A 12,405-nucleotide genomic window follows, 5' to 3' on the forward strand; every position below is an offset into this window, starting at 1 on the left:
CACTTTATCAATCCATTTAGCAGTTGTTAATGGATAAAGGCCAATCACAAAGGCAAGGACCAAGACTGTGATCACAATGGGTCATCAACAGCCAATTAAGCAGCAATTTTTTTTGGAAGAGCAGGAAGAGTTAGATATGTGATCAACTCAGTACACCATATATGGGCCACATATGAGATAGTAGGGGTCAATTTGTGATTTGCTGCTCTATTGAAGGTGGACTGGAAGCATAACTTTCAAATAAGATATACAACATAGCTCAAGATAACAATAAGAAGTACAAATAATTTTGACCTCAATGAAACCAAGCACTCACTCCTAGAAGGTGAATTAGTTTCATTGGTGCACAACCTCAGCTCTAAACAAAGCCACAAACACGCTGATTAAATTCTACAAACAATTCCCAGCCATTGCTCTTAGGCAACCTAGCAACCTAGGATGTAAATATACAATTAAAATGCAAAGCAAAATTTTAAAAGTGCAAAGAAATCAAGCCATGGTGCTGGGAGGAAGCAAGGGAGGGAATCAAGATAAGAGAAAGGATTGAGAATCAGTAAGGAAAATTTCAAGAAAGAAATGGCTCTCAAGTTAAGGGGAGGCATCTTTACAATAGATTTACCGCGAAGCTGGATTCTTCTGGGATTGCTCTATAAGGCCCAGAAAAACTGAGATAAGAGTTTCTTTAATGTTGAAGCTGTTCTCTTATCTCTGGGTTCTTGCTCTCCTATTAAGCCCATGGCAAACAGGCAGAAGAGCTCAGTAGCGGCTCCTCCCTCCATAATCCTACTTCCTCCACTGCCTCCTGGACCATAAGAATATCACTTCAGTCCTGTAACTGACACCTCGAGAATTTCTACACCCCGGGTCCCTTCCCTGAACCCGCGAGATCCACAACAAATGGCAGGCTGGACACAAGTCTGAAAGTCCAGACTACAAAGAAATTTTCATGGATAAGATGTCACTTTTGATACTTTTCCAGCTCTTCTCCTTTCTTCTCGTTATCTCAATCAATACTCCTCAAATACACACAACATCCCACGTATCCTAGAAATGAAGGCGATCCGATACGTGAGCTAGGAATCCTGAACAATATGCCCAGATGCTTTCTAAATAGAAGAGGCTTTTCTGAATAGTGAAAGAATTCTGATTTTTTTTAATCCAATAAGAGCACCAACTAACAAATCTCATCAACTTAAAATAAAATTTAAATTGTCTATTATGGCATTTAGCAGGAAACAGAGTTCTGGATCTAGAGTTGGAGAACTGGACTTCCAATATGGCCTCAGATAGTGTGTGACCCTGCCTCAATTTTTGACATCTGTAAAATGGGGGTAATAGCACCAACTTTGCAGGGTGGTTGTGAGGATTAAATGAGATAACATTTTGTAAAATGTTGAATGTAGCTGAAATATAATATATATAAATGCTTATTCCGTTTTCCCCGCTAACGGGTAGGAATAAATCATTACCAATTTCATTTTAGAGAAGGGAGAGATCAGGGCACAATTTTTGTGACTTCAATTTCTGGAAGTCACAAAAAAGACAAAGGAGCCCAGATGCAATACCCTAGCCTTTTATCAGCTAACCCTGCTCAAATCATCCGTCAGAACATGAGACCTCTATGAAAGTACATGCTTCTTTTGTGGAAGCCAGAAATCTAACAGGCTTTATTCTCTGGACAGGAAACCCAAACCAAAGAGTTAACATTCAAAAGCAGCAAGCTGCATGCTGCCCACCCCGGACTGACCTTCTGAAATTAAGAGCTTGGAGGAAAGGAGCAGGATACTCAAAACAATACAAACACAATCATGAAGGACTTCATCTTAAAGTGGATACTTTGGTAGATTACTCAGGAACTGATACACAGGAATATAACAGCTGAAGGGCAAAAAGGGAGCATACGGGTCAAAGAAAACCAGAACAGGCTGAAATCAAGCAGAGAGCCTTTCCCATCACAGAGCTGGCAGAGGGAAATTAGAGTGAGACTCTGGCTTACTTTTAATAGTGAATTAGCTAACACTGGGCATTGCCACATTTGGAGGGACTGACCTGCCACGATGTGAGAACCACATACTGTATTTCCCCCCTCCCTTCATACATGGTGGAGGCTCCAAAATGGTTTAAATGACAAAGCCCACATCAGCATGTAGGTTCAATTTCAACATGGATCAAGTTCTTACAAATGTCATCATGGGGACTACAACCCAGTGGAAGCTGTGACATACAAAGACATAAATGACAAAGGCAGGAGACACATCAAACAAATGTTCTAAGGTCTCAGAATGGACTCATTACCTACTACAGAGTAGAAGAAAATTGTCAGAAAGAGTTCCTGGAGGCAGTAGTGACTGAGTTTAGGCCTTGAGGACTGACAGGATTCCTACGAGAGATGGGATATAACAGGTATGATCTAAAAAAAATCTCATGGTATTTTCACTTTTTGTTTGGTTAGTTTTTTTCTCATGGTTCCCCCCCCCCCTTTCCGGTCTGATTTTTCTTGTGCAGCATGGCAAATATAGATATGTTTTGGTCTATATTAGACTGCTTGCCGTTTTGGGGAGAAAGGAGAAAAATATGGCCCAATCTCACTTAAGTACAATTCATTCACTAATCAAGACATCACCCATGAAGTCATTGGTCCTCTTTGAAATGAAAAGAGAAAGAAGCCAGTCTAACTGAGCTGGATATATTGATTGGAAGCTTGGAACCAGGGAATATATTCCAGTAGACTAACAATACCTAATCCAAGTGACAAAAATAGAACTCACAAATGGCAGAAAAATTGTGATGGCACTTCAGAGGCCAAAAGGGTATCATAATATACTTCAATTGTCTATAGCAAATCTGAAATAGTCTTTTAAATTGTCTTTCCTGCTGGAGTCCAAGTACTTTAATGATTCATTTTCACAGATGGATAGATCTTAGTGTTTTTTAAAGCAGGTTCAGGAATCAGTAGGAATCATACTTATCCTACATAGTGAATACATTTAAAAGCCTATAATCATTGCAAAGGGGCATCTGGCCACTTGTCATAAAAAAACAAATAACATCTGACTCCCTTAGTCAAAGAGTCTGCTCAAGGACAGGTTTTGGGGAAGTCCCAGGATAGAGTCCAAAAAAAAAAATCCAAAATGGTCCAAAATGGAGGTTCCAGGTTCAAAATGGAAGTATAAATCAGACAGGTGGACCTGAGGATTGGATCAAATTCATAACAACCAGTGAGAGGACAGAGATCCCAATTTAGACACACTTAAAAAATCCCCTTGACGATCCTTAACAGACAAACAGAAAAGGAGAAATACAACCACATTCTACCTTCTGATGGTAAATAAAAACAAACATACCAGGAACCAATGCTTCTGGACCAGGTAACTTGGGTGTCCCCAAATAAAAAATGCCTCCTTTATATGGGGGTGCTAGTAAGAGCCTTCTATTGTTGAGGTAGCAGCCTAAAATCTGGGCCGATAACTGGCAAGATTCATGTTCATGAGTTCAAATCCAGCCCCAGATTCTTACTGTGTGTTATTGGGCAAATCACATAACCTTGTTTGCCTCAAATTTCCCTATATGCAAAATAAGTTGAAGAAAATGGCAAACCATTCCAGTATCTTTGCTAAGAAAAACCCAAATGGGGTCATGCAGAATTATACACAATACACTGAAAAACAACACTGTTGAAATGAACCTTTCGAATCTTTAAGGAGCAGAAAAGGCAATGTGGTCTAGTGGAAAGAGAACTGGATTGGCCATCAGAGGACTTGGATTCAAGTTACAACTCTTGTGTGTCTCTGAACTGTTACTTAATGCCTCGTTCATTTATGACGCTGGACCTTTGATGGGGCTTGGGAGAGGCAGAATTGGCTGGGCATATGGTACACAAGACCCACAAATGAGAAAAGAACTATTATTTCTCTACCCAGTCAATGAGAGAAGATATCCAGGTGGAAGGCTGGAGAGGGTGGTCTCAGAGACATTAAGGGTCCTTCTCTCTGCTCTTCCTGTCCACGCACCTGGTCAAGAGCAGGGAAAACGAAGGGAGAGCAAGGAAAAGAATCATGTACCAGTCAGTGGGAGATGGCTGGTTGCCAGCAGAGCCATGCTGTCAGGGGAAGGAAGCAGATCTGGGCGGCTGTCCAAAAACAGCTCCTCCTCAGCCTCCTCCACGGCTCTGGCTCCTTTCCTGTCTAGGAGCCTCCCTTTCTCCCTAGCCCTCACCCCTTCTTCTAGCAGCAGCCTCTCCTTCCCTTGAAGGGCTGACTCAAGAGCAGGGCAGGCAGGGCTCTCCCAGGCAGATGGGCAGAGCTCACGGCTATGTGGACCAGGCCCTCTTGGGTGGGCGGGCAAAGCTTTCCTGGGCTGGCAGCAGGCCTCCCAGGTGCTGGACCACCTCTTCTGCTCCCTGCTCAATGAGGCCTTCAGTGTGACACAAACACTTCCTTCATGCATCTCCCCGTGTTTCGCCAAGGTGAGGAACATTGGGGATGGAAGGCAATCAGACTCGGTTGGTGTGTGGTTAGCTTGCTGAAGCACCTCCCTTCATCACTCCCATTTCTCTGCTTAGCAGAGGAAAAGGGACATACTTATTTTACAAAATAATGTAAAAATAATCTGCTAATATGTTTAAAGATTTCATGAAATGAAGCCCCTTATTGAGTACTTGGGGCCTGCAGGTGGCAAGGAACAGCCTTACATCTTTCCATTTGACACTAGGAATGCAACCCAGAAATAAAACCACTCTTAGAGCCCGTTTCCGCCTATGTTTATTGTTGTTCATTTGTTCCCATCATGTCAGACCCATTGTGACCCCATTGGAGGCTTTCTTAGCAAAGGAAACTGTAGTTTGCGATTTCCTTCTTCATTTTACAAGAAATTAAGGCAAACGAGGTACTGTGACTTGCCCAGGGCCACACAACTCAGGTCTCCCAGACTCCGAGTCAGGTACTTTGTCCCAGCTCCAACAATGCAACAATTTAAAGTGATGATAAAAAAGGTCAGTCTACCCCATTGTGCCCAACAGGCATATTCCTTAAAAGATTATCTGACATGCAACTCTTAATTATATCACAAGATGCTTACTTCAAAAGGAAATCAATTGGGGTTCTTTCTGTAAAAAGGAGAATGCTTCCATCACAGCAATGTTGTAAACTCTGATTTATCTTTTTGGGCAACCCTAGAAACTCATAGTTAGATTTGTTTTACAACTGGTACATTCACATTATTTCCTGCCTTCAACTCAGAAAACGGAATCATAATCATAGTTCAGTCTGACCAGCAATGGATGATAAAAATTTAAATTAGTTGTCATTTCTGGAGCAATTAAATTAAATCAATAAGCATGTATCAATCCCCTACTATGTGCTTGCTTCTTGACTTGCTAATCAAGCTGGGATATAAAAAGAGACAAAAGACACAATCTAAAGGTAGAACCAACATGCAAACAAATGACAAAACATACACAGGATAAATAAGAGATAATTAATAGAGGAATGGCACTAGAATTAGGAGTTAGAAAAGGTTTTCACTAAAAGATAGGGTTTTTGTTGGGGCTTCAAGGAAGCTAGGAAGTTAAAAAAAAAAAAAAAAAAAAAAAAAAAACACCTAACTGGTTCTTCCTGAGGATAAAAGTAGTCACAGCTTATTACTCCTTAGGTCAGATGGGCAAGATGATAAGCACCAAGGAGAGGGAATATATTCCAGCAGCCCCTTCCCCACATTTTGAGGGATCTTGACCAACTTTATATGGTACTCTAGATGATAAAGGGAATGGAAAGGATATAAGAGTCAGTGTTTCCCACTAGAATCCTAGTCTGATTCTTAACTGACTCTGTGACCCTGGCCACAGTTTCCTGATCTGGGCTGGGCTTTCCTCTGTCCACTGATGGCTTCAACTTCCCAGTCTACAGAGCTAGGGTAAAGCACTGTCATTTGGGTCACTTAGGATTATTTACCAAGCTTCAGGCCCAGAAAACTTCTAATTTTAGGTGATCCTTCTCTTAGTGGTTTTCCCTTATTTACCAGAGGACTGAAATATATACTTAGTAAAAGGAAATTCAAATCCATAGCAACAGTGAAGTCAATTTATAGCTTAACTGATCACTGGCATTTCTTAGACTTCCAGGTGTCTCTGGATTGGACATTTCCCAGTAAATTAGCTGAGTGAAGGTCCCTCTATTTGGCCTGAAACCCCAGCCAGTCATGGCTGCCAAGCTCCATCTCCCAGAGGCCAGCAAAACACAATGAATTGGGTCTACTCCCTCATACCCCAAGACATCATGAGCTCCCTGATTTACATTCACAAAAACAGCATTTACTCATCCATTCTTTCTACTTAGTGAGAACAGGGAAGCTTTAACCTGGCTGAATACACTATATTTTAAGAGTCTAAGAATCTCTGCCCTTATAATATTTATACCCTGTCTTTTAATTGGACTGAGTAGATTAGATTCCAAGAGCCTAAGAATCTTTGCTCTTATAACATTTATATCCTGTGCAATATGTTGGACCTCATCCATTATTATTATAGATGGGCATTTCCTCTCTAGAATTTAAGACTACCTCAAAGGACCAAGTTTTGGATGAGTTGTTTGGTTTTTTTTTTTTTTAGCCACAAGGCAAAGAAAATGCTGCTAGTCGGATGAAAATGTTCATTTCTGAGTAAAATCATAATATTTTTGTGTCAATTAACTTTCTTCTGGTATTAGGGAAGAAAAACATGAGTAGCTATCTCAAGGGACTATTTTGAGGCCATCCTCCCAAGTAAGCTAAAGGAATTGTTGAAGTTCTCAACATTTCATATAATTTCAATACTCTACTTGGAATATTTGCAATACTACCTCGGAGAACAATGTCAATTTGCTCAAGGAACTGCACAAGGCTTCTGAAAGATTTACAGATAATAAAAGCTGACATTAAGTTCTGCCAAATCATTTATACAACCTTACCTTGTTTGAGCTTCCAAACAACTCTGGGATGTTATTATTATTATATGTAGTATAGTACTATCAACCACATTTTACAAATAGGGAAACTGACATTTTGAGTAATTAAGTCATTTTCCCAAGGTCACACTATGAAGAACATGAAGGACGTGGCATGTGAAAACATTTCCTGAATGAATTTCTTTCCACCATAGCTGACTGCTTCTTAAAACTTAGGTTACAACAGAAAATTTAAGCTCCCCATAAAATTGTTACTAAGGATGCTTTCTTAGACAACCTAATAAACCATCTTGTTTTGGAATACTTTGAGAATCAATCTTGTCAAAACCACCCGACAGGATAAGGTGACCTCAGGACAGCTTTTCTAGTCTAAATGATTCTATGATCAGATTTCCACTGGAATGACTGGCTTCCAAAGACAACTTTTATTAGTTGGGAAGGAAAGAGAGGAGGACCATCATCAAAGAGAGGACAGAAATATGTCTACAACTAGCTTTTTTTTTCCCTTCTTCCCATTAAGGAGAAGGAGACAAAGGGACACAGAGAAGGGGATCTGAAAAGTATGTATTCAGGCGACCTAGCTACCTCACCTTCAAACACAGAAAATACTCTTCCAATTCCCTGCTTAAAATAACTGTGGAGCCTTCTTGGAGAAGAATGGCAGATATGTTCCAGCCCAATGCATTCCAGCAATAGGTAAATGATCTGCTTTGTTGAGTATCCCACAGGCAGAGAGCTATAATTTAAAAAATTATAGTTGCCATCCATTCTTGGATTTTCTTACATCATGGTTAAGTTCTGATTGAGGATTAAGTAGGTATGTAAATTGGGGCAAAATCAGTCCTCCTCTCCAAGCCTCCACTTCTCACCTATAAAATGAAGCGGACTGGTCCTGATGATCTCTAAAGCTCCCTTTTCCAGATTTTTTTTCAGCTCAAAATGAGCATTTCCATTGAATACCAGTTTAAACTTTTATTGGGTTATTATTAATACAGATGATGTAATAGAACAAGAAGTAGATCTGGATTCAAGGGAAAAATCAAGAAATAGAGCTTTGGTTCACTTCCCCTTAGTAACAGTGCTGCCATGAGGTAAATGCTATGGCCGTGTCACAATCAACCTAACACAGATGCCATACCACAATATAGTCATGCCAGGGTAAGTCATGGCACATAGTAAGTACTATAAATATTATCTATTAGTATGTCCTTTTTTTTTTCTTTTTGCCTGATGACTGACACTTTGCTAACTTTTTTTGGATCCCTGGACAAATCATTACACTACGTTGTGTAATGTAAGGCTACGAGCCAACACTAAAGTAGAGGGAACTGGCACATGATTTTTTTGTTTGCAGACAACTGTGTGCTCAATAAAACCTCTGAAGTCACAGTGTGACAACATATAGATCAATTCTCTGCTACCTATGCTAATTTTGGTATAAGAATCAAGACTAAGAGCAAAATTGTTAACTTGTATACATACAGATTCTTCCCCAACCATCTCTACAATAAACATACACAAAACCACTGGTTACAGCAAAGTTGACATTTTGAACGCTGTGGATAACTTCACTTCCCTTGGCAGTTAACTTTCTAGGGACAATGAGATTGGTGCAGTCATTGCCAGATAAGAGTATTAGATTGCCTACTAAGCTGAAGGTCCAGAGAGCCTTTGTGATGACCTCTAGTTATATTCCTGTGAAATCTGGACACTACCAGCACCATGCCAGGAAAATGAAATCGCTTCTACGCGCAGTGTCTTAGAAATACTCTGAAGATCACCTAGCAAAATGAGACTCTGAACAGTGAGGTTCTTTCTTGAACTAAACTGCCAAGCATACAAATGTTATTGCACTGAAAGTAATTCCAATTGCTTGGTATCTATATTGTACAAATGCCAAACTTATTTCTGCCTAAAAGACCTTTTTATGGAAAACTCATATAACACAAGTACTCACATGGTGGTCAGAAGAAGCAATAATACAATGACACTCTCAAGGTCTCTGTGAAGAACTCTGGGATCTATTGTGTGACATGAGACACTGGCAAGGGAACATCCAGCATATGTGCTTTTTTCTATGCATGAAGCAGAATTTGCAGAAACTCAAAAGAAATGCTACTTGCACAAAATGTTAGTTGCATCTCCACTGAATGTTCATATGGACCATTTGTGTCCAGCCTGTGGGAAAGCCTTTCAAAATCTGATCAAGCAGTCAGACACATTGTGCACTTTGAGGATGCTATTTTGGTTTTCCTAGAGAAAGACAATCAATTAATACTATGTTAGATGATCTCTAAGTCCCCTTTCAGATTCCGATGACTCCACATTAGTAATGTACTTTTTTAAGGTGGATCAGCTTTTTAAAATTTACATACCAAAGATAAAAAATAAATTCAGTGATTCTCCCTTAAAGGAAGGGGAAGAAGCACCTTTGTTTTTAGAATATCTGCTTGGACACCAAAGGCACTAAATGATGTACATAATGCTGACAACAGTCAACATAAATTTGGGGATGGGAGGTAGGTGAGGAATGCCAAGCTGTTTTAAAAAACATATGAAAAGCAACAACATTTTAAATCAGAGCTAGGGTTAAAAAAAATTCTGTCCCTACTTTTGCTGTTTCCAAGGAAGCAACGAAATAGGCTTTCAAAAGATTGCTTTATGCCTGCTTCCATTTCAGAAGGTTCAATATCAAAAACCAAAAGAAAATTAACTAAAAATGGGAGGCTATTTAGCAACACCTAATTAATAAATATTAATAAAATAAATAATAAACAGCTAAATAAATAAATAAGCCACCGGGCAATGCTGTGTTTGTGGCACAAACTAACATACTGATGCAAGAGTCCAATACAGTACATTACTAATAGGTCACCTCCAAAATGACATACTAAATTAACAGAAAAGTGAGTGAGGAGGAAGAGAGGACAGTATGGGAACTAATTGTTATGGTGATCTGTTACAATGTAATGTCCATGTTAAAAAAAAATCAGATATAAAAAACAACCTTCAATTCATTAATCCAAGTCAAATTTCCCTATTTATATATAGCCTCTTTAGGAGGAGCTCAAGCTACTGACCAACTTCACTCAAAAGTGTTGCAAAGACAGGAGAAAGAACTCAACACTTAGTTTGGGAGGGGGGAAGTGAAGACTCATTTCTTAATGCTAACTATGTGTGAAGAGTCATTGTGCTAACTACTTTACAAATATTACATCCTTTGATTCTCCTAACAACCTTGCAAAATTAAGGTGCTCCATTTTACAGTTGAGTCCACTGTTTTGTTCAGGAAATGACAAGAGGCAGTGTGGTACAGCAGAAAGACCACTCACAAGTCAAAAGACCTTGAATAATGATGATAATGAGGATTTTAAATATAATTTATATAATTCCTTATTATGTACTAGACATCATAGTATAAATACTAATACAAATTATTCCCTGTCCTCAAAGAGTTTCTATTTTATTGAGGATGTTAGGGGGAAGGCAATGACAGGAGAGATGAGTATACACACAAAAAAATGGAAGCCTAAAGAGCATTGATAATTGGAAGAATTAGGAAATACTTTTTATACAAAATTAACAATTGAACTGGGTCTTTAAGGAGTCCAGAGAAGCCAGGATAAAGCAGAGGCACTGAGCTAGTGCTGGCCCTTCTGAGACCACCTCCCATCTCTTTCATACTCATACACAGTGACAAAAAAGTTGTATTTCCCTTAGGGCAGGACTTCTTCACCTTTTCTATTTATTCCCTTCTTTCAGGACATAGCCTGATTATCTGGTAGGCACTTAAATGCTTTTTAATGAATTGATTTTAGACAAGGCTCGGAAAAGTACAAGAGCAGGAAAGGTAACGGATGCAAAGAAAATAGTCTTTTAACACCTCAAGGCTCTGGTTTCTTTACCTTTTAAAAAAAAAAAGGCACTTCTTTTATGGTTAAAGATGCTTTGCAAACCATAAAGCAAAATGGACATATGGAATAGTAATTATTATTCACTTTGAAAAAGGAAACAATTTGGTCTCCTGGTGAAGATCACTGCCACCAAATACACCCACTTGGCTTCATTTTATTTGTTCTCAAGATTTCTTTTGCATGATGTTCAGAACTAACCTCAGGACTGCAACATTTTATATATGAACTAGGGATCTTCAATCTTTGGTCTCCCTCATTTTGGGGGAGCAAGAATGGATGGGAGAAAGAAGTTAGTTACATCCTCTTAGGAAACTTCTAAAAATTAGGAATACAGACAGCTTGGAAGTCAAAAGACCACAGAATTATAGAAATCTTAGAGAAAGTCTGTCTCTACAAGCTAGAAAAAAATATTAGGTGATTTATTTGTCCAAGGTCACATAGCTGCTTACTAATCTCTCCCTCTTTAAATTCCTCATGTCACTTAACACATTCTCTCTTCTATGCTAGTTATTTGTGCACATAGCCCATGTCAAATGTTCTCATTAGATCGTAAGCTTCCAGAGCACGAGATGAGTCCTATCTACATGTGTGCCCTTCCCCAACACCTAATGCAGGGTCTTGCACATTGCAGCAGCTTAATATATATGTTAGATTAACAGAACTGGCAGACTGAAGACCTTGCCACCTAGTTCAGTCTACTTTACGAGATGGCAAACACAAGCCACTGTGAAAGCATTCTTGGCTGCAAAATCAAATTTGAGGATCAGTTTTCCTGACACTTTTAAGTTCATTTATTTGGTCCACCATAGTTACTCATTATATAACTGAAACCCTGGGCTCAAGCTCAAGTCCCAGTGAGAGCCTCTTCAGACTGTATTTGAAACCAGCATATCTACTAGATAGATTTCCAGTTCCTGTTAGGTACTGATTTTAGCTGCCAGTCAAATATTTATTAAGCACTAACCTACATAGCAGCAGAACACTTGGCTATCAAAAGCTAATCTTTCCTTTCACAACACGCTTTCCTTTATGAAAAAGGACCTTCCCCCTAAAACCTTATAAACATACATTTAATAAAATAAACAGGTACTGAAAAGTACCTGTTTTTTGAGGAACTGGGAAAAAAGAAAGCCAAAACCCAAAGCATTCCTGTCCTCAAGGGGACTATTTTCTACTGAGGAAGGATTCAGTATACCACTTGTTCCCATGAGTGGTGCTAACAACACATCAAAATAGTGATATTGTGAATCAGTCAAGAAGCATTTACTATGGAAAATAGTAAGGCACTGTGCTGGTGACAGTAAGAAAGGCATAAGACTATCTTTGCACTTCAAAGAGCTCACAATCTGATGAAGGAGAAAACATACAAACTGTGTACAAGCTAGATAACAGACAGGGTAAATCAGAGATAACAAAGAGAGAACAGCTCCCTTGGTTGGTGGTTAGCTATCAGGCAAAAATTCTTGCTTGTATGGCTTCAAGATTTCTTCTCGCTCACTCCTGGCCGTCACGACTCAGTACAGCTACATACACCAGTAACAACTACAAGCTTC

The 12,405-nt window shown here is 39.2% G+C and overlaps 1 protein-coding gene across 2 annotated transcripts in view; it reads right to left on the minus strand.

Moving 5' to 3' along the window:
- The window catches only part of ZNF697 (zinc finger protein 697), a 39,421-nt gene that overhangs the window by 11,514 nt on the left and 15,502 nt on the right, over window positions 1-12,405 (minus strand). The gene's annotated exons all lie outside the window — the stretch shown is intronic.

Source organism: Antechinus flavipes, chromosome 4 (genome assembly GCF_016432865.1).
Source record: "Antechinus flavipes isolate AdamAnt ecotype Samford, QLD, Australia chromosome 4, AdamAnt_v2, whole genome shotgun sequence".
In the NCBI taxonomy this organism is placed as follows: domain Eukaryota; kingdom Metazoa; phylum Chordata; class Mammalia; order Dasyuromorphia; family Dasyuridae; genus Antechinus; species Antechinus flavipes.